The following is a 24,022-nucleotide window of genomic DNA, read 5'->3' on the forward strand; positions in this document are numbered from 1 at the left end:
CACATGGAGTAAACAATAAACAAGTCAAAAACACAGTAGAAAAAGAAAAAGAGTCTATATACATTGTGTGCAAAAGGCATGAGGAGGTAGGTGAATAATTACAATTTAGCAGATTAACACTGGAGTGATGAATGATCAGATGGTCATGTTTTTTATTTATTTTATTTTTTATTTGACCTTTATTTAACCAGGTAGGCAAGTTGAGAACAAGTTCTCATTTACAATTGCGACCTGGCCAAGATAAAGCAAAGCAGTTCGACAGATAAAACGACACAGAGTTACACATGGAGTAAAAACAAACATACAGTCAATAATGCAGTATAAACAAGTCTATATACAATGTGAGCAAATGAGGTGAGAAGGGAGGTAAAGGCAAAAAAGGCCATGATGGCAAAGTAAATACAATATAGCAAGTAAAACACTGGAATGGTAGTTTTGCAATGGAAGAATGTGCAAAGTAGAAATAAAAATAATGGGGTTCAAAGGAGCAAAATAAATAAATAAATTAAAATTAAATACAGTTGGGAAAGAGGTAGTTGTTTGGGCTAAATTATAGGTGGGCTATGTACAGGTGCAGTAATCTGTGAGCTGCTCTGACAGTTGGTGCTTAAAGCTAGTGAGGGAGATAAGTGTTTCCAGTTTCAGAGATTTTTGTAGTTCGTTCCAGTCATTGGCAGCAGAGAACTGGAAGGAGAGGCGGCCAAAGAAAGAATTGGTTTTGGGGGTGACTAGAGAGATATACCTGCTGGAGCGTGTGCTACAGATGGGAGATGCTATGGTGACCAGCGAGCTGAGATAAGGGGGGACTTTACCTAGCAGGGTCTTGTAGATGACATGGAGCCAGTGGGTTTGGCGACGAGTATGAACCGAGGGCCAGCCAACGAGAGCGTACAGGTCGCAATGGTGGGTAGTATATGGGGCTTTGGTGATAAAACGGATTGCACTGTGATAGACTGCATCCAATTTGTTGAGTAGGGTATTGGAGGCTATTTTGTAAATGACATCGCCAAAGTCGAGGATTGGTAGGATGGTCAGTTTTACAAGGGTATGTTTGGCAGCATGAGTGAAGGATGCTTTGTTGCGAAATAGGAAGCCAATTCTAGATTTAACTTTGGATTGGAGATGTTTGATATGGGTCTGGAAGGAGAGTTTACAGTCTAACCAGACACCTAAGTATTTGTAGTTGTCCACGTATTCTAAGTCAGAGCCGTCCAGAGTAGTGATGTTGGACAGGCGGGTAGGTGCAGGTAGCGATCGGTTGAAGAGCATGCATTTAGTTTTACTTGTATTTAAGAGCAATTGGAGGCCACGGAAGGAGAGTTGTATGGCATTGAAGCTTGCCTGGAGGGTTGTTAACACAGTGTCCAAAGAAGGGCCGGAAGTATACAGAATGGTGTCGTCTGCGTAGAGGTGGATCAGGGACTCACCAGCAGCAAGAGCGACCTCATTGATGTATACAGAGAAGAGAGTCGGTCCAAGAATTGAACCCTGTGGCACCCCCATAGAGACTGCCAGAGGTCCGGACAGCAGACCCTCCGATTTGACACACTGAACTCTATCAGAGAAGTAGTTGGTGAACCAGGCGAGGCAATCATTTGAGAAACCAAGGCTGTCGAGTCTGCCGATGAGGACATGGTGATTGACAGAGTCGAAAGCCTTGGCCAGATCAATGAATACGGCTGCACAGTAATGTTTCTTATCGATGGCGGTTAAGATATCGTTTAGGACCTTGAGCGTGGCTGAGGTGCACCCATGACCAGCTCTGAAACCGGATTGCATAGCAGAGAAGGTATGGTGAGATTCGAAATGGTCGGTAATCTGTTTGTTGACTTGGCTTTCGAAGACCTTAGAAAGGCACGGTAGGATAGATATAGGTCTGTAGCAGTTTGGGTCAAGAGTGTCCCCCCCTTTGAAGAGGGGGATGACCGCAGCTGCTTTCCAATCTTTGGGAATCTCAGACGACACGAAAGAGAGGTTGAACAGGCTAGTAATAGGGGTGGCAACAATTTCGGCAGATAATTTTAGAAAGAAAGGGTCCAGATTGTCTAGCCCGGCTGATTTGTAGGGGTCCAGATTTTGCAGCTCTTTCAGAACATCAGCTGAATGGATTTGGGAGAAGGAGAAATGGGGAAGGCTTGGGCGAGTTGCTGTTGGGGGTGCAGTGCTGTTGTCCGGGGTAGGAGTAGCCAGGTGGAAAGCATGGCCAGCCGTAGAAAAATGCTTATTGAAATTCTCAATTATGGTGGATTTATCAGTGGTGACAGTGTTTCCTATCTTCAGTGCAATGGGCAGCTGGGAGGAGGTGTTCTTATTCTCCATGGACTTTACAGTGTCCCAGAACTTTTTTGAGTTAGTGTTGCAGGAAGCAAATTTCTGCTTGAAAAAGCTAGCCTTGGCTTTTCTAACTGCCTGTGTATAATGATTTCTAGCTTCCCTGAACAGCTGCATATCACGGGGGCTGTTCGATGCTAATGCAGAACGCCATAGGATGTTTTTGTGTTGGTTAAGGGCAGTCAGGTCTGGGGAGAACCAAGGGCTATATCTGTTCCTGGTTCTAAATTTCTTAAATGGGGCATGTTTATTTAAGATGGTTAGGAAGGCATTTAAAAAAAATATCCAGGCATCCTCTACTGACGGGATGAGATCAATATCCTTCCAGGATACCCCGGCCAGGTCGATTAGAAAGGCCTGCTCGCAGAAGTGTTTCAGGGAGCGTTTTACAGTGATGAGTGGAGGTCGTTTGACCGCTGACCCATTACGGATGCAGGCAATGAGGCAGTGATCGCTGAGATCTTGGTTGAAGACAGCAGAGGTGTATTTAGAGGGGAAGTTGGTTAGGATGATATCTATGAGGGTGCCCGTGTTTAAGGTTTTGGGGAGGTACCTGGTAGGTTCATTGATTATTTGTGTGAGATTGAGGGCATCAAGTTTAGATTGTAGGATGGCTGGGGTGTTAAGCATGTTCCAGTTTAGGTCGCCTAGCAGCACGAACTCTGAAGATAGATGGGGGGCAATCAGTTCACATATGGTGTCCAGAGCACAGCTGGGGGCAGAGGGTGGTCTATAGCAGGCGGCAACGGTGAGAGACTTGTTTTTAGAGAGGTGGATTTTTAAAAGTAGAAGTTCAAATTGTTTGGGTACAGACCTGGATAGTAGGACAGAACTCTGCAGGCTATCTTTGCAGTAGATTGCAACACCGCCCCCTTTGGCAGTTCTATCTTGTCTGAAAATGTTGTAGTTTGGAATTAAAATGTCTGAGTTTTTGGTGGTCTTCCTAAGCCAGGATTCAGACACAGCTAGAACATCCGGGTTGGCAGAGTGTGCTAAAGCAGTGAATAGAACAAACTTAGGGAGGAGGCTTCTAATGTTAACATGCATGAAACCAAGGCTATTACGGTTACAGAAGTCGTCAAAAGAGAGCGCCTGGGGAATAGGAGTGGAGCTAGGCACTGCAGGGCCTGGATTCACCTCTACATCGCCAGAGGAACATAGGAGGAGTAGAATAAGGGTACGGCTAAAAGCTATGAGAATTGGTCGTCTAGAACGTCTGGAACATAGAGTAAAAGGAGGTTTCTGGGGGCGATAAAATAGCATCAAGGTTATAATGTACAGACAAATGTATGGTAGGATGTGAATACAGTGGAGGTAAACCTAGGTATTGAGTGATGAAGAGAGAGATATTGTCTCTAGAAACATCGTTGAAACCAGGAGATGTCATTGCATGTGTGGGTGGTGGAACTAATAGGTTGGATAAGGTATAGTGAGCAGGACTAGAGGCTCTACAGTGAAATAAGCCAATAAACACTAACCAGAACAGAAATGGACAAGACATATTGACATTAAGGAGAGGCATGCTTAGTTGAGTGATCAAAAGGGTCCGGTGAGTGGAGAGGTTGGTTGGTGATTTAGACAGCTAGCCAGGGCATCGGTAGCAAGCTAGCATAGGATGGAGGTCTGTTGTTAGCCACCTCTTGCGTTCCGTCAGTAGATTAGTGGGGTTCCGTGTGGTAGAGGGGATTAATCCAAATCACACAACAACAACAAAAATAAAAACAATAGATATAGTTATAGAGGCCCAAGAAGAAAACATAATAATAAATATTTTATTTTTTTTAAATATAAAAAAATTGTCCGATTGTCTATTCAGATAGCAGCCGGCAAGACAGCTAACGGTTAGCAGGCCGCAGATGGGCGTTCAGGTAAGGAGGAGCCAGCCGAATAACTCCTTCGGGTAGATAACGTCGGCAGTCCAGTTGTGAAGGCCCGGTGGGGCTCCGCGAAGGCAGTAAAACGGGTCCGGATAGGTGACTGCAGCCCAGGTGTGATTGATGGAACTCAGGAGTGATTGACGGAGCTTGCTAGCTCCGGAATAATTGTTTGCTCCGGAATCGACGAAGGCCGATAGTCACACGGATAGCAGCTAGCTAGCTGTGAGATCCGGGTATGAATGTCCAGAGAGCAGTCGAAATCCAGGGACATGGAGAGAAAAATTGGTCCGTTATGTTCCGTTCCGAGCCGCGCTGCGCCGTACAGAACTGGCGATAGATTTTCGAGCTAAAGGATAGCTGATGACCACAAACCGTGGTTAGCTGAATACTAACGATTTGCCAGTAAAGGAGCTAACTAGCTTCTGAACTAGCTTCTGGATTAGCTTCTGGCTAGTTTCAGGCTAGCTTCTTGGAGTTTCTGGCTAGCTTCTTGGAGGATTACAGATCTGAGGTAAATAATACTTTTTTATAAATATACATTGGTGAGGCGGGTTGCAGGAGAGTGTTTTGAAGATGAGTTGTTGGAAAATAAAAATAAAATGTATGTGAAAAAGTTGTAAATATATATATATATATACAGGACACGACAAGACGAGGACAAAAGACGTCTGAACTGCTATGCCACCTTGGCTAAGGAGTTAGTTAGCTACAGAGGTTAGCTGGCTAGTTAGCTACAGAGGTTAGCTGGCTAGTTAGCTACAGAGGTTAGCTGGCTAGTTAGCTACAGAGGTTAGCTGGCTAGTTAGCTATTGCCATCAGTTGTTGTTGTGTTATTATCATATTTAGCCTATTCCACCGTTTGTAGAATGCATACTGGCATTTGAATATAGCGCAGGAAAAAGGGGGAATCCGGACACAATGTGGACACGGTAGACACATTTAAATGTAAACTCAGCAATAACAAAAAAAAGCGTCCCTTTTACAGGACCCTGTCTTTCAAAGATAGTTTGTAAAAATCCAAATAACTTAATTTGTAAAGTGTTTAAAAACACCGTTTCCCATGCTTGTTCAATGAACCATAAACCATTCATGAACATGTACCTGTGGAACGGTCGTTAAGAAACAGTGCAGGCAGAGATACTGGTGTGCAAAAGAGCAGAAAGGTAAATAAATAAAAACAGTATGGGGATGAGGTAGGTAAATAATAAATGTTTTTATAATTGATGTTCATCCAAGTTAGCACATTGTTTGGAAGATGTATTAATTAATAGTTGTATTCTCAGTTTTTTGTATATTTTTAAACACCTTCATTTTCTTGCTGTCACGAAATCCGCCAAAGTCGGTCCCTCTCCTTGTTCGGGCGGCGTTCGGCGGTCGACGTCACCGGCTTTCTAGCTACTGCCGATCCAGCACTTCCCAGTCACGTGTATCCTCTGTCACAGGAGGAGACGGTGGCTATGGAAACCTATGTCTCTGAATCCCTGGGGCAGGGATACATTCGGCCCTCCACTTCTCCTGCCTCCTTTTTTGTGAAGAAGAGGGATGGGAGTCTGCGCCCATGTATTGACTATCGAGGGATAAATCAGATCACTGTGAGGTATACCTACCCACTGCCTCTCATTGCCAGTGCGATCGAGTCAATGCACGGGCGCGCTTCTTCACAAAGTTGGATCTTTGGAGCGTTTACAACCTGGTGCGTATCATTGAGGGGGATGAGTGGAAGACGGCATTTAGTACCACCTCAAGGCAGTACCTCGTCATGCCGTACGGGTTGATGAATGCTCCATCAGTCTTCCAGGCCTTTGTTGACGAGGTTTTCCGGGACCTGCACGGGCAGCGTGTAGTGGTGTATATTGACAACATTCTGATATACTCCGCTACACGCTCCGAACATGTGTGCAAGGTGCTTGGTCGACTGTTGGAGCATGACCTGTACATCAAGGCTGAGAAATGTCTGTTCTTCCAACAGTCCGTCTCCTTCTTAGGATACCGCATTTCCATGTCAGGGGTGGAGATGGAGAGTGACCGCATTTCAGCCGTGCGTAATTGGCCGACTCCCACCACGGAAAAGGAAGTGCAGTAGTTTCTGGGGTTTTCCAACTACTACCGGGAGTTTATCCGGGCGTTTAGTCAGGTAGCAGCTCCCATTACCTCACTGCTGAAGAGAGGACCGGTGCGGCTGCAGTGGTCGGATGAGGCGGACAGGGCTTTAGGTCACCTGAAGGCTCTGTTTACCTCGGATCCCATGCTGGCTCATCCGGATCCCTCTTTGGCGTTCATAGTTGAGGTGGACGCGTCCGAGGCTGGGATAGGAGCCGTGCTCTCTCAGCGCTCGGGCATGCCACCAAAGCTTCGCCCCCTGTGCCATCTTTTCGAAGGAGCTCAGCACAGCGGAGCGAACTAGGATGTGGGGGACCAAGAGCTGTTGGCTGTTATCAAGGCTCTGAAGGCGTGGAGACATTGGCTTGGGGGGCTGAACACCCTTTTCTCATCTGGACTGACCACCGCAATCTGGAGTACATCCGGGCGGCGAGGAGACTGAACCCTCGCCAGGCAAGGTGGGCTATGTTCTTTACAAATGTTGTTTTCACCCTTTCACACTCACCCTGTTTGACACAGAGGAGCGGTCCATGGATCACAGTCCCATACTTCCGGTCTCTTGCCCGGTGGCACTGGTGGTGTGGGAGCTGGATGCGGACACCGAGCGGGCATTGCGCACAGAGCCCACTCCCTCCCAGGGTCCAGCTGGGCGCCTGTACGTTCCTTCTACTGTCCGTGACCATTTGATCTATTGGGCCCATACGTCACCCTACTCTGGTCATCGTGGCATCGGGCGGACGGTGCGTTGCCTTAGTGGCCCACCTTGGCCAAGGATGTGAGGGTTTATGTTTCCTCCTGCTCGGTGTGTGCCCAGTGCAAGGCTCCCAGGCACCTGCCCAGAGGGAAATTACAACCCCTACCTGTTCCACAACGGCCGTGGTCACACCTGTTGTTGGACTTCCTGACAGATCTTCCTCCCTCACAGGGAAACACCACGATCCTGGTTGTTGTGGATCGGTTTTCTTAGTCCTGCCGTCTCCTCCCTTTGCCCGGTCTCCCGACAGCCCTACAGACTGCGGAGGACCTGTTCACTCATGTCTTCCGGCACTACAGGGTGCCTGAGGACATAGTCTCTGATTGAGGTACCCAGTTCACGTCCAGGGTCTGGAGAGCGTTCGTGGAATGGCTGGAGTCTCGGTCTGCCTCAACTCAGGTTTTCACCCCGAGAGTAACGGGCAGGTGGAGAGAGTCATCCAGGATGTGGGTAGGTTTCTGCGGTCATATTGCCAGGACCAGCCAGGAGAGTGGGCGGCGTTCTTCCCCTGGGCAGAGATGGCCCAAAACTCACTCCGCCACTCCTCCACTAACCTCTGTCCTTTCCAGTGCGTACTGGGGTATCAGCCGGTTCTGGCACTGTGGCATCAGATTCAGATCAAAGCTCCAGCGGTGGATGAATGGTTCAAGCGCTCTGAGGTGACCTGGGACGCCATCCATGTGCACCTAAGACGGGCTGTGAGGCGGAAAAAAGAGGGCGCTGACCGCCACCGCAGCGAGGCCCCGGTGTTTGCACCGGGGGACCGGGTCTGGCTCTTGACCCGAAACCTGGCCCTCCGCCTGCCGGAAGCTGGGTCCGCGGATTGTGGGGCCATTTAAAGTCCTGAGGAGACTGAACGAGGTATGTTACATATTACAGCCCCCTCCAGATTATCGTTTTAACCCCTCGTTCCATGTGTCTCTCCTCGGGCCGGTGGTGGCTGGTCCACTTCAGGAAGCTGATGTGCTGATGTCCTCTGGACATTGAGGGGGCCCCGGTGTATGCTGTTCGAGCTATCCTGGACTCGAGGCATTGGGCGAGGGGCCTTCAGTACCTCGTGGAGTGGGAGGGGTACGGTCCAGAGGAGAGATGCTGGGTGCCGGTGGAGGACCACCCGGATCAACCTGCGCCTCGCCCTCCGGGTCGTCCCCAAGCTCGGTGTCGGCACGCTGCTGGAGTCGCACGTCAGGGGGGGGGGGGGTTACTGTCAGTCCCTCTCCTTGTCCAGGCGGCGTTCGGTGGTCGACATCACCAGCTTTCTAGCTACTGACAATCTACTTTTCATTTTCCATTTGTTTTGTCTTTGTTTCACACACCTGTTGTGAATCCCACAATCACTTGTTCATTATTTAACCCTCTGTTACCCACATAGTTTTTGTGAGTGATTGTTTATTGTATCTTTCGGTCCATCTGTGTGTGCTCAAGGTGTTACTTTGTATATTTGTCTTTTGAGTAAAGTATGTTTTCTTACTCGTATCTGCTGTCCTGCGACTGACTCTCTCACCAGCTACACACAGGACTCATTACACTTGCATGAAGTAGTGATGAAGATATCAATTCAACAAAGGTTGATGTCTATGACACGTTGTTTCTTTTTCTGTCTTCTGTGAATGAAGTTCATTGGTTTTGTTTAAACCAATGAGACTTATAAGGAGCACAATGCTTTTTCTAAACATTTTAATATATTTCTGTAACAATTTTTCCATAAACAAATACAAATACTATATTAACTCATTGCCCATTACAGATGTGTTTCTTCTGTACACTTCCACAATGTATGGTGAAGCATGAGTTCACTGACCTAATTTAATTTCTTACAACACTGTTCATCCCACAATGAAAATAAAAGGACTGTAGCTGATAGCTTCTTTCGAAATGATGTCACACACTCCCTTTATCAGGTTTAGCTGCAGCTGAGTTTCTCTCCGGGTACGGTGGCGTGTTTCAGTAACCAAGTCGCTGCGAGGTTGAGGTTGGTGGATCGAGTGAGCTGAGGAGCTCTGGGCTCTTGTGCGTTACAGTAAACATGTGTACTCACTAAGTTTGGTATCGATATGATTCTACTGGGGGAGCCCGGGACCACCAGGTCGACTAAGGAGAGGTGCGCTGGCCCAGGTCAGAAACGAAGCAGGCCAAAGCCCTGGTACCTCCAGTAGTGGGATAGCGCCTGTGAATAGAGGCTGCAGTGCAGCCTTGGAAAAAATATTATAGCTGTGTGATTAAACACAGGATCATAGCCATGTGTTTCCATGGCAACGATGTCATAACGAAACCTCAAATGTTATACAGTGCTTTCAGAAAGTATTCAGGCCCCTAGACTTTTTCCACATTTGTTTTTACATTACAGCCTTTTTCTAAAAATGGATTAAAAATAAATAAATCCTCAGCAACCTAGACACAATACCCCATAATGACAAAGTGAAAACAGGTTTTTAGACATTTTTGCAAATGTAGTAAATGTAACCTTTTTGGTTACTACATGACTCCATGTGTTATTTCATAGTTTGAATGTCTTCACTATTATTCTACAATGTAGAAAATAGTTTAAAAAAAGAAAAACCCTTGACTGAGTAGGTGTGTCCAAACTTTTGACTGGTACGGATTATTCCCACTGCTTCAGATGTGATTAACTATATAGGACCATATGATAATGAAATGTCATTCAGAGTTCATGAGCAGTCTGATGGATGGATAGATAGTAAGATTTAGTGGTTTACTGTATATTCCATCATATTATTACTGAAATATCAAACCGTAATTACACATGGAGTTTAAATTTTTTTTTTTTCCGAATAGTTATTTAATGTCCACAAAATTCGCATCCTTCATTCTCATGCATTTTTTTCTTGTCTTCTGCATTCCCTTATAGAATACAGAATCATCAAGACAACTGGGGAGGGGACATTTGCAGTTGTCTTAAGGACCAAATGTCTAAAGGATGGAAAGTACTATGTCTGTAAGACAGTAAAAGAGCCACTAGAAAGGTATTTCAACTGACAGACCAGCAGAGATATGCACCTTTTAATACAGTCATTAACCTGTCTGTTACAAGTGGGACGCTAGTGTCTCACCTCGACAACAGCCAATGAAATTGCAGGGCGCCAAATTGAAAACAACAGAAATCCCATAATTAAAATTCCATTTGAAAGATAAACTTCTTGTAAATCCAGCCACAGTGTCCGATTTCAAATAGGCTTTACGGCGAAAGCACACTTTGCAATTATGTTAGGTCAGCTCCTAGCCACAGAAACCCATACAGCCATTTTCCAACCAAGGAGAGTGTCACAAAAGTCAGAAATAGCATTAAAATTAACCACTTACCTTTGATGATATTCACCTGGTGGCACTCCCAGGTCTCCATGTTTGACAATAAATGTTCATTTTGTTCGACAATGTCCCTCTTTATGACCAAAAACCTCAATTTTGTTTGCGCGTTTTGTCCAGTAATTCAAATAGGCGCGTGCACTAATTCCAGACGAAAAGTTTTTAAAAAGTACATTAAAAGTTAGTAGAAACATGCCAAACAATGTTTAAAATCATTCCTCTGGTTGTTTTTGTCAAAAATAATGAATAATATTTCCTATATGCCTTCGTCAATAGGAAAGGAGAAATCAGGAGCATGGATGATGAATGGAAATTTCCACTGGCCACTGATTGAAAGTGCTGTATCTCCTTCATTTTTCAGAGTAAAAGCCTGAATCAATGCCTAAAGACTGGTCACATGTTGAGGAAGCCACAGAGCTCATGAACTGGGTCCTAAGTCTTTGTATGGTGGATAGGCTTTCAATGGAAAAACAGCCTTTCAAAATAATAGTACTTCCTGGTTGGATTTTCCTTGGGTTTTCGCCTGCCCTATACGTTCTGTTATACTCACAGACATTATTTTAACAGTTTTGGAAACTTTTGAGTGTTTTCTATGAAATCTACTAATTATAAGCAAGTCCTATCTTCTAGGCCTGAGTAGCAAGCAGTTTAATTTGGGCACGCTTTTCATCCAAAATTCCCGATGCTGACCCCTACCCTAGTGAAGTTAATACACACAACTTTATTTGACATGGTGATACATAAAACGCTACATTTCTGGAGTGTATATAGCAGGACAGGGTAGATGATTCTTTGTGACTGTGTTGTGTTCCGTTGTGTTGTGGTGTGTTGTGGTTCGGCTCTGAGCATGTTTGTAAACTGAAGGAGGATAGGCCATGAGGAGAAATACAGGAGACAGAGGAAACACAGGAGAGAGAGGGGAGAGAGGATAGATAAAGGATAGACAGGATAGAGAGAGGGGAGAGATGGGGTAGAGAGGAGCGCCTGCCTGACCATTCTGCCTGCCCTGACATCGAGCCTGCCTGAACATTCTGCCTGCCCTGACCTCAAGCCTGCCTGACCATTCAGCCTGCCCTGACCTCGAGCCTGCTTGACCATTCTGCCTGCCCTGACCTCGAGCCTGCTTGACCATTCTGCCTGCCCTGACCTCGAGCCTGCCTGACCATTCTGCCTGCCCTGACCTCGAGCCTGCCTGCCATTCTGTACCTCTGGAACTCTGAACTGGTTTTGAACTTTTGCCTGTCCACGACCATTCTCTTTCCTATCCCTTTTGGATTGTTAATAAACATCTTGGACTCTAACCATCTGCTTCCTGTGTCTGCATCTGGGTCTCGCCTTGTGCCCTTATATGGACAGCTGCACCATGCCCCCGCTGGGTAGTACCAGTGATTTGGTGTTGTTTTGTACAACTTTTGAGGACCCACTGTCCATATATTAAGGCAGATTCTACCTGTTTGTGTATGACATCACATTTTATGTTTCTGCATATGTACCAATATGTTCTGAATGAATGTTTAATATTAATATAATGATTTTATATTTGAATTGCGCGCCCTCCAATTTCACCGGATCTTGTCGACTTTGGTCCCGCTAGCGGGACACCTATCCCTAAGTTAAAGTCCCTGGCCACTAGAAGCGCCTCTTCTGGAAGAGCAGTTTCTTTTGTGGCCATGTACAGCTAGTAGAGTGCGGTCTTAGTACCAGAATTGGTTTATGGTGGTAAATAGATGCTATGAATAATCTTGGTAGATAGTGTGGTCTACAGATTATCATGAGGTTCTTTCCTCAGGTGAGCAATACCTCAAGACTACTTTAAAATTAGGCATCGCACACCAGCTTTTATTGACAAATAGACACACACTCCCACCACTCATTTTACCAGACTTCTCTGTCCTGCCGATGCATGGAAATCCCGCAAGCTGTATATTGTCTGTGTCTTCGTTCAGCCACGACTCTGTGAAACATAAAGTATTACAGTTTTTAATATCCCGCTGGTAGGATAGTCTTGATCGTAGATCATCCATTTTGTTTTCCAATGATTACACGTTGGCCAATAGAACGGATGGCAGTGGGGGTTTACTCACTCGCCTATGAATTCTGAGAAGGCAGCCCGAACTCCGCCCCCTTTTTCTCCGTCTTTTCAGGAAGTGGACACGTCAGCTGACTGAAGGAGGAAAAGTGACGTCCATTGACTTCACCTCCATGTTCTTAACAACATCTGTAATGACATTAAAGCTAATATTAAACCTGATCCTTTCTCCTGATGTCAGTGATGAGTGAACAAGCATACTGCTCTCTACTGTATGTGTCTGATGATGATGAGTTATTTCAAAATAAACTTAAAGAGAATATTCTTCTCCTAGTATCAGTCTACTGTTAGTATATGGCTCCATTTCATTCTGAAACATTGTTCCCTTTTTTCTTCCCTTATTCACTCCCCTCCATAGATCTCAGACGGTGGTTATATGCAGTTGTTCCATCTAGTTTTCCAACACATTTCTTTCACATATCCAATCCTACCAGAGTTAAAGAGGGCAAAAGAGAGGGAACATTCACATCCCACAGGAATGAAACACAGCCTGAGAGCAGGCTCCCTTCCTGTGTGTGTGTGTGTGTGTGTGTGTGTGTGTGTGTGTGTGTGTGTGTGTGTGTGTGTGTGTGTGTGTGTGTGTGTGTGTGTGTGTGTGTGTGTGTGTGTGTGTGCGTGCGTGCGTGCGTGTGTGTGTGTGTGTGTCAAGGTGAAGGTCAAGGGTAATTTGAGTTAATTTTATTGACATGTATCTTCTCTCCCCACAGTCATGGTCTCTTCCACCGGTACATCAAACCAGAGAACATTCTGATTAAGGTGAGACATTCCCATAGACAGAGATGTATTGAGATTGGAGGAGAACTCTACTGAACCTACCATGGTGGCACTAAGAATGCCATGACAAACACTCACAGTTACATTGTTACTATACTTTGTATTCAGTCACTGTTTTATGAAATTGGATGTTCAGTAAAATGTTTCTTTATCATTTAAAAGCCACACATTCCAGCCTTAATCAGCAAGCTTCATACAGTACTTGGTGGTAGGACAGTATAAAACACACACACAGTAGTAGTATTCTGTGTCTTCTCCCCTAAACAGAAGGACACTCTGAAGCTGGGGGACTTTGGCTCGTATTAGAGTGTTTTACTCCCGCTCCACTGTAGTACAGGTGTGTATTTGAGAGCTGTAGCCTCCAGTGTTGAGTCTTCAAGATCATAAGGAGCCAAACCAATCATATTATACTCTGACAGACGTACCAATGAGTTTCGCCACTAGGTGGTGCCATGTAGCTAGTTAAAGGGAAGTAGGATCCTCAATTTGTCCCTGTCCCTATTTGTCAGACGCAGTGTAACTCATAGCAATAGCATGATTCATTATAGTTCAGTGGTGTAACCTCTAGTCATTGGCATGCAGGGCTTTCAAAATATGGGGCACTTCCTGTTTGGATTTTTATCTGGGTTTCGCCTGTAACATCAGTTCTGTTGCACAATATCTTTGCAGTTTTGGAAACGTCAGAGTGTTTTCTATCCAAAGCTGTGAATTATATGCATAGTCGAGCATCGTGTCGTGACAAAATATCCTGTTTATCCAAAAATTAAAATACTGCCCCCTAGTTACAAAAGGTTAACACCCGCCAGTTAAGTTGGAAGCCAGACTCACCAATATCCCAGAGGAAAAACTGTTCAACTGGCGACCGGGGTCAGATCCAGAAACCAGATCCTCCAGCCCCTCTCTGGTCCTGTCAGGTCCCCCACTAAAGCCATCCCTCCACCCGCTTTTTGGTCCTGTCAGGTCCCCCACTAAACCAGATCCTCCACCCCCTCTCTGGTCCTGTCAGGTCCCCCACTAAACCAGATCCTCCACCCCCTCTCTGGTCCTGTCAGGTCCCCCACTAAACCATCCTCTCTTTGGTCCGGTCAGGTCACCACTAAACTAGACCCCATCATCTCTCTGGTCCTGGCTGGTTCTCCTCCACTAACCAGACCTCCATCCTCTTCCTGGTCCTTTCAGGTTCTCCACTTAACCAGATCCTCCATGTGACTGTAGGAGTGGTGTGGACACATGTTTAACTTGGTGAGGACACCTGTTTAACTTGGTGAGGACACCTGTTTAGCATAGCATGCTACAGACTCCAGATGCTTGGATTACAGGCAGCACCACTACTCCTGGCAAGAAACTCTGCTGCAGGTAAAGGTTATAAATGGAGTAGTCTGCAACATTATTTAGAAGGAAGGCTGTAGGCTAAAGTCATTTGGATTGTCAACGGGAAGAACTGGTGGCTATGGTAAACTAGGCCTTCTACTGCTTCAAATTCTTTATTTTGTCATAGAAATTCTGAATAGGCTTTCAGTAAAGGACAGACAAATCTATCTTTGCTGCTGACTAGACGAAGGTTGTAAATGAAATAGGGACAATGCATTCATGCTTTACCTTACATTGTGGAAGCGTAGCCTGAAAACACCTGTAAGTGACAAGTTGGAAGTACTGTATTTTTATTAGTTTATTTAAAAACAGTTTTCGTAATTAATATACATTTTAGAAGAAGCATTGTGCTCATTTTAAGTCTGCTTAGGACACAACTTATTAATTAAACAAAACCAAGGAATTTCTCCATGCTGACGTCCTTCACAATGGACAGTAAAAATGTAAAACATCAACCAAGGTTTGCTGATATTTGAATCCCTACTACATAAAGGTCTTTAAAAAGATACTAAAATAAGAGAACACAACTACAAATTAATACATCTTCCACACTATGCACTAAAATAGATTAACATCAGCTTTAAAAACATGTATAATGTCCTCTGTTACTGAATCAATAAAGCTACAGACAGTTAGTCCAGCACAGGGAGAAGAGTGAGGAACAGGGGGTCATTCCTCCAGGACATGAATCTCAATACCAGAGGCTTCTTCTATACAGAGAACAAAACAACACATCAGACAACATGTCTCACCATTCATTCTATAGCAGACCATAAAGATGAACTAGTTAATAGGGGATTAGATGGACAAGATGACTACGTCAAAGGACTATTCATGTCCTGATTCCATTTCAGTTCACACATCTGAAGATCAGAATATGTGAATGTAATGTGTTGTTTGCTCCATGTGTTCTATGGATTGATGGAACCATTCATAATGTTTAGGTCTATACAGTCCTTTCAGATCTGTGAACTCTGATGTTGTGGGAGGAGTTAGGAACCTAAATGGAACTGGACCAATGCCTGTTACTCTCACCTGCTTGTGGGGGCAGAGCCTTGGGTGGGCGGTTCCTCCTTGTGTGAATAGTGACTATGGTAGCCATGATGGTCAGTGCCACAAAGAGCATGATGTGACTGATGGGCAACTTAACAGCATTACTGGTACCTGAACAATGAGACAGACAGGGATTAAACACAGTCAATCATTTAGATTGATTTAAATGAAAGTAGAGTTTGTATCACACACCGGTCAATAGAAGATGCTGAGGACCAATATCCATCAGCCAAACACCTCTACAACTTCTCCTCTGTCTGAACACCAACGATCTAGCTGAGTGTTTTCATTTGTTTGTAATGGATTATGATTGTTCACACCATCCACTAAATAATAGAAAGGTTATATAACACCTTAAACCTGGAGTATTGGTATTTGGCTTCACAGAGAAGCAGAAATTCATACAGGAAGAGAGAAGGGTGAACGGCACCACAGCCAAGTAGAAGAGGCTGTAGTGTCGTGGACAGACATATTTGAATAGTGTATATACAGTTTATTATATATACATCACATTCAACTTGTAAAAAGACCATGGAATTAGCCTATTATAATGTAGATCTGACTCCATAAGATAAATAGTAACATGCAAGAGAATATGGTTGAACCATATGCAACAATTATGAGTTGTTTAGCTGACTAAGATGAAATAGTTGTCATGAGATTGGAATTCTAACTAGAATTGTGTTTAATTACTTGGTAAAATTACCGGTTTCACATACAAGGCATCAAGCTGAAGTTTCAAAGCATTAAGAAGCATTTCAACACATTATTCTAAGCATGGAGAGAGAGAGAGAGAAAAACCATAGCCTGAAAGGCCATGCCCCAAAAGTCCATGGGGTTGAGAGAGAGAGAGAGGGAGAGAAACCACAGAGAGAGAGAGAGAGAGAGGGAGAGAGACAGAGAGAGGGGGAGGGAGAAAGAGGGCGAGAGAAATGGAGAGGGACAGAGGGAGGGAGAGAGTGAGAGAGGGAGAAAGAGAGAGGAAGAGAGGGTGGGAGAGAGAGAGGGAGAGAGACAGAAAGAGAGCAAGAGAAAGATAGAGAGAGAGAGAGAGAGAGAGAGACAGAGAGATAGACAGAGAGGGAGAGAGAGAGGGAGAAAGAGAGCGAGAGAGCGAGAGAAATCATTGCCTGAAAGGCCATTTCCCAAAAGTCCATGGGGTGGAGAGCGAGAGAGAGAGGGAGAGAGACACAGAGAGAGAGCAAGAGAGAGGAAGAGAGGGAGGGAAAGAGAGAGGGAGAGAGAGAGAGAGCAAGAGAAAGATAGAGGGAGAGAGGGAGAGAGACAGAGAGATAGACAGAGAGAGAGGGAGAGAGAGAGAGAAATCATAGCCTGAAAGGCCATTTCCCAAAAGTCCATGGGGTGGAGAGAGAGAGCGAGACAGTGGGAGAGAGACACAGAGAGAGGGGAGAGAGAGAAGGGGAGAGGAAGAGAGAGAGGGAGGGAGAGAGAGAGGGGATAAAGAGAGGGATAAAGAGAGAGTGATATAGAGAGGGAGGGAGAGAGAGAGGGAGAAAGAGAGCGAGAGAGAGAGCGAGAGAGCAAAAGAAAGAGTGAGAGAGAGAGAAATCATAGCCTGAAAGGCCATGCCCCAAAAGTCCATGGGTGAGAGAAGAAGAGGAGAGAAGAGAGAGAGAGAGAGAGAGAGAGAGAGAGAGAGAGAGAGAGAGAGAGAGAGGAGAGAGAGAGAGAGAGAGAGAGAGAGAGAGAGAGAGAGAGAGAGAGAGAGAGAGAGAGTTTGAGTTTTTATAAAACCTTTATTTTTACTCAAGTTGTTAACATAAAATAAAAATAAAAAGACACACTGCCTTTTCAGAAATGAAACAACAAATGTAATTCCTAAACAAAAATACATACATAACATATACATTCAACTTATGTTCATCAGAAAAAAATAATTGCCCCTCCTCTACAAAACAAAGCGCTCTTTCGTAGGCCCACTTCTCCTCAAATAATAGGAGATCTTTTACAGCTGAAAAGAACTCAAAATCTACTTTTATTCTTGCTTTCACTAATCCTTTAAAAACACATCTTACATCCTTCCCATATCCGTTTCTATCTTGTGTTTCTACTCAGAAAAATGGACATCTTAGCTTGTCCCAAAATAAAATTTAACATTTGACATTTTCTTTTCTGTTGTTTACTATATTGAAACCCCAAAATAAAAACAGTGTTATTGAAAATTCCCCTACAGCTTTAAACAAGATTCCATCATTTCCAATAGAGGTTTTATCCTCTCAACACTCCATAAAACAGTGAAAAATGGTTTCTCTTATATTACAAAAAGGACATCCATCTCTAACATCTGAATTAATAACAGATACAAAAGCATTAACTGCAATGATGCCATGTAAAACCCTCCATTGCATATCACCAGTACCCTTTTGTAACGGTGGTTTGTACAGTGCCCTCCATGCTGGCTTTACCCTATCATCAATGCCCAATTTTACCTTACAGTATGAGAATTGGGTACTTTTCACACGCTCCATACTACGTCGGGTCGACGTCGGTGAGATTACAGTATGAGATGGTGGTGGGTACTTTTCACACGCGCTCCATACTACGTCGGGTCGACGTCGGTGAGATTACAGTATGAGAATTGGGTACTTTTTCACACGCGCTCCATACTACGTCGGGTCGACGTCGGTGAGATTACAGTATGAGAATTGGGTACTTTTTCACACGCGCTCCATACTACGTCGGGTCGACGTCGGTGAGATTACAGTATGAGAATTGGGTACTTTTTCACACGCGCTCCATACTACGTCGGGTCGACGTCGGTGAGATTACAGTATGAGAATTGGGTACTTTTCACACGCGCTCCATACTACGTCGGGTCGACGTCGGTGAGATTACAGTATGAGAATTGGGTACTTTTTCACACGCGCTCCATACTACGTCGGGTCGACGTCGGTGAGATTACAGTATGAGAATTGGTACTTTTTTTACACGCGCTCCATACTACGTCGGTCGACGTCGGTGAGATTACAGTAGGAGGAATTGGGTACTTTTCACACGCGCTCCATACTAACGTCGGGGTCGACGTAGGTGAGATTACACAGTATAGAATTGGGTACTTTTTCACACCGCTCCATACTACGTCGGGTCGACGTCGGTGAGATTAAAGTATGAGAATTGGGTACTTTTTCACACGCGCGTCCATACTACGTCGGGTCGACGGTCGGTGAGATTACAGTATGATAATTGGGTACTTTTTCACACACGCGCTTCCATACTACGTCGTGTCGACTGTCGGTGAGATTTACAGTATGAGAATTGGGGTACTTTTCACACGCGCTCCATACTACGTCGGTGCGCGTCGGTGAGATACAGTATGAGAATTGGGTACTTTTTCACACACCGCGCTCCATACTACGTCGGGTCGACGTCGGTGAGATTACAGTATATGAGAATTGGGTACTTTTCACACGCGCTCCATACTACGTCGGGTCGACGTCGGTGAGATTACAGTATTGAGAATTGGGTACTTTTTCACACGCGCTCCATACTACGTCGGGGTCGACCGTCGGTGAGATTACAGTATGAGAATTGGGTACTTTTTCACACGCGCTCCATACTACGTCGGGTCGACGTCGGTGAGATTACAGTATGAGAATTGGGTACTATTTCACACGCGCTCCATACTACGTCGGGTCGACGTCGGTGAGATTACAGTATGAGAATTGGGTACTTTTTCACATACGCGCTCCATACTAGCTCGTCGGGTCGACGTCGGTGAGATTACAGTATGAGAATTGGGTACTTTTTCACACGCGCTCCATACTACGTCGGGTCGACGTCGGTGAGATTACAGTATGAGAATTGGGTACTTTTTCACACGCGCTCCATACTACGTCGGGTCGACGTCGGTGAGATTACAGTATGAGAATTGGGTACTTTTTCACACGCGCTCCATACTACGTCGGGTCGACGTCGGTGAGATTACAGTATGAGAATTGGGTACTTTTTCACACGCGCTCCATACTACGTCGGGTCGACGTCGGTGAGATTACAGTATGAGAATTGGGTACTTTTTCACACGCGCTCCATACTACGTCGGGTCGACGTCGGTGAGATTACAGTATGAGAATTGGGTACTTTTTCACACGCGCTCCATACTACGTCGGGTCGACGTCGGTGAGATTACAGTATGAGAATTGGGTACTTTTTCACACGCGCTCCATACTACGTCGGGTCGACGTCGGTGAGATTACAGTATGAGAATTGGGTACTTTTTCACACGCGCTCCATACTACGTCGGGTCGACGTCGGTGAGATTACAGTATGAGAATTGGGTACTTTTTCACACGCGCTCCATACTACGTCGGGTCGACGTCGGTGAGATTACAGTATGAGAATTGGGTACTTTTTCACACGCGCCTCCATACTACGTCGGGTCGACGTCGGTGAGATTACAGTATGAGAATTGGGTACTTTTTTCACACGCGCTCCATACTACGTCGGGTCGACGTCGGTGAGATTACAGTATGAGAATTGGGTACTTTTTCACACGCGCTCCATACTACGTCGGGTCGACGTCGGTGAGATTACAGTATGAGAATTGGGTACTTTTTCACACGCGCTCCATACTACGTCGGGTCGACGTCGGTGAGATTACAGTATGAGAATTGGGTACTTTTTCACACGCGCTCCATACTACGTCGGGTCGACGTCGGTGAGATTACAGTATGAGAATTGGGTACTTTTTCACACGCGCTCCATACTACGTCGGGTCGACGTCGGTGAGATTACAGTATGAGAATTGGGTACTTTTTCACACGCGCTCCATACTACGTCGGGTCGACGTCGGTGAGATTACAGTATGAGAATTGGGTACTTTTTCACACGCGCTCCATACTACGTCGGGTCGACGTCGGTGAGATTACAGTATGAGAATTGGGTACTTTTTCACACGCGCTCCATACTACGTCGGGTCGACGTCGGTGAGATTACAGTATGAGAATTGGGTACTTTTCACACGCGCTCCATACTACGTCGGGTCGACGTCGGTGAGATTACAGTATGAGAATTGGGTACTTTTTCACACGCGCTCCATACTACGTCGGGTCGACGTCGGTGAGATTACAGTATGAGAATTGGGTACTTTTTCACACGCGCTCCATACTACGTCGGGTCGACGTCGGTGAGATTACAGTATGAGAATTGGGTACTTTTTCACACGCGCTCCATACTACGTCGGGTCGACGTCGGTGAGATTACAGTATGAGAATTGGGTACTTTTTCACACGCGCTCCATACTACGTCGGGTCGACGTCGGTGAGATTACAGTATGAGAATTGGGTACTTTTTCACACGCGCTCCATACTACGTCGGGTCGACGTCGGTGAGATTACAGTATGAGAATTGGGTACTTTTTCACACGCGCTCCATACTACGTCGGGTCGACGTCGGTGAGATTACAGTATGAGAATTGGGTACTTTTTCACACGCGCTCCATACTACGTCGGGTCGACGTCGGTGAGATTACAGTATGAGAATTGGGTACTTTTTCACACGCGCTCCATACTACGTCGGGTCGACGTCGGTGAGATTACAGTATGAGAATTGGGTACTTTTTCACACGCGCTCCATACTACGTCGGGTCGACGTCGGTGAGATTACAGTATGAGAATTGGGTACTTTTTCACACGCGCTCCATACTACGTCGGGTCGACGTCGGTGAGATTACAGTATGAGAATTGGGTACTTTTTCACACGCGCTCCATACTACGTCGGGTCGACGTCGGTGAGATTACAGTATGAGAATTGGGTACTTTTTCACACGCGCTCCATACTACGTCGGGTCGACGTCGGTGAGATTACAGTATGAGAATTGGGTACTTTTTCACACGCGCTCCATACTACGTCGGGTCGACGTCGGTGAGATTACAGTATGAGAATTGGGTACTTTTCACACGCGCTCCATACTACGTCGGGTCGACGTCGGTGAGATTACAGTATGAGAATTGGGTACTTTTTCACACGCGCTCCATACTACGTCGGGTCGACGTCGGTGAGATTACAGTATGAGAATTGGGTACTTTTTCACACGCGCTCCATACTACGTCGGGTCGACGTCGGTGAGATTACAGTATGAGAATTGGGTACTTTTTCACACGCGCTCCATACTACGTCGGGTCGACGTCGGTGAGATTACAGTATGAGAATTGGGTACTTTTTCACACGCGCTCCATACTACGTCGGGTCGACGTCGGTGAGATTACAGTATGAGAATTGGGTACTTTTTCACACGCGCTCCATACTACGTCGGGTCGACGTCGGTGAGATTACAGTATGAGAATTGGGTACTTTTTCACACGCGCTCCATACTACGTCGGGTCGACGTCGGTGAGATTACAGTATGAGAATTGGGTACTTTTCACACGCGCTCCATACTACGTCGGGTCGACGTCGGTGAGATTACAGTATGAGAATTGGGTACTTTTTCACACGCGCTCCATACTACGTCGGGTCGACGTCGGTGAGATTACAGTATGAGAATTGGGTACTTTTTCACACGCGCTCCATACTACGTCGGGTCGACGTCGGTGAGATTACAGTATGAGAATTGGGTACTTTTTCACACGCGCTCCATACTACGTCGGGTCGACGTCGGTGAGATTACAGTATGAGAATTGGGTACTTTTTCACACGCGCTCCATACTACGTCGGGTCGACGTCGGTGAGATTACAGTATGAGAATTGGGTACTTTTTCACACGCGCTCCATACTACGTCGGGTCGACGTCGGTGAGATTACAGTATGAGAATTGGGTACTTTTTCACACGCGCTCCATACTACGTCGGGTCGACGTCGGTGAGATTACAGTATGAGAATTGGGTACTTTTTCACACGCGCTCCATACTACGTCGGGTCGACGTCGGTGAGATTACAGTATGAGAATTGGGTACTTTTTCACACGCGCTCCATACTACGTCGGGTCGACGTCGGTGAGATTACAGTATGAGAATTGGGTACTTTTTCACACGCGCTCCATACTACGTCGGGTCGACGTCGGTGAGATTACAGTATGAGAATTGGGTACTTTTTCACACGCGCTCCATACTACGTCGGGTCGACGTCGGTGAGATTACAGTATGAGAATTGGGTACTTTTTCACACGCGCTCCATACTACGTCGGGTCGACGTCGGTGAGATTACAGTATGAGAATTGGGTACTTTTTCACACGCGCTCCATACTACGTCGGGTCGACGTCGGTGAGATTACAGTATGAGAATTGGGTACTTTTTCACACGCGCTCCATACTACGTCGGGTCGACGTCGGTGAGATTACAGTATGAGAATTGGGTACTTTTTCACACGCGCTCCATACTACGTCGGGTCGACGTCGGTGAGATTACAGTATGAGAATTGGGTACTTTTTCACACGCGCTCCATACTACGTCGGGTCGACGTCGGTGAGATTACAGTATGAGAATTGGGTACTTTTTCACACGCGCTCCATACTACGTCGGGTCGACGTCGGTGAGATTACAGTATGAGAATTGGGTACTTTTTCACACGCGCTCCATACTACGTCGGGTCGACGTCGGTGAGATTACAGTATGAGAATTGGGTACTTTTTCACACGCGCTCCATACTACGTCGGGTCGACGTCGGTGAGATTACAGTATGAGAATTGGGTACTTTTTCACACGCGCTCCATACTACGTCGGGTCGACGTCGGTGAGATTACAGTATGAGAATTGGGTACTTTTTCACACGCGCTCCATACTACGTCGGGTCGACGTCGGTGAGATTACAGTATGAGAATTGGGTACTTTTTCACACGCGCTCCATACTACGTCGGGTCGACGTCGGTGAGATTACAGTATGAGAATTGGGTACTTTTTCACACGCGCTCCATACTACGTCGGGTCGACGTCGGTGAGATTACAGTATGAGAATTGGGTACTTTTCACACGCGCTCCATACTACGTCGGGTCGACGTCGGTGAGATTACAGTATGAGAATTGGGTACTTTTTCACACGCGCTCCATACTACGTCGGGTCGACGTCGGTGAGATTACAGTATGAGAATTGGGTACTTTTTCACACGCGCTCCATACTACGTCGGGTCGACGTCGGTGAGATTACAGTATGAGAATTGGGTACTTTTTCACACGCGCTCCATACTACGTCGGGTCGACGTCGGTGAGATTACAGTATGAGAATTGGGTACTTTTTCACACGCGCTCCATACTACGTCGGGTCGACGTCGGTGAGATTACAGTATGAGAATTGGGTACTTTTTCACACGCGCTCCATACTACGTCGGGTCGACGTCGGTGAGATTACAGTATGAGAATTGGGTACTTTTTCACACGCGCTCCATACTACGTCGGGTC

The 24,022-nt window shown here is 45.8% G+C and overlaps 1 long non-coding RNA gene across 1 annotated transcript; it reads right to left on the bottom strand.

Annotated features, from left to right (window-relative positions):
- Positions 1-14,900: 14,900 nt before the first annotated feature.
- LOC116356191 (uncharacterized) lies at positions 14,901-16,535 on the bottom strand. Its single transcript, XR_004204666.1, has 2 exons — positions 15,656-16,535; positions 14,901-15,330 (listed from the first exon to the last, which is right to left on the bottom strand). It is a non-coding gene; the product is annotated as an uncharacterized LOC116356191 (long non-coding RNA).
- Positions 16,536-24,022: the final 7,487 nt, after the last annotated feature.

Source organism: Oncorhynchus kisutch, linkage group LG21 (genome assembly GCF_002021735.2).
Source record: "Oncorhynchus kisutch isolate 150728-3 linkage group LG21, Okis_V2, whole genome shotgun sequence".
Taxonomy (NCBI): Eukaryota; Metazoa; Chordata; class Actinopteri; order Salmoniformes; family Salmonidae; genus Oncorhynchus; species Oncorhynchus kisutch.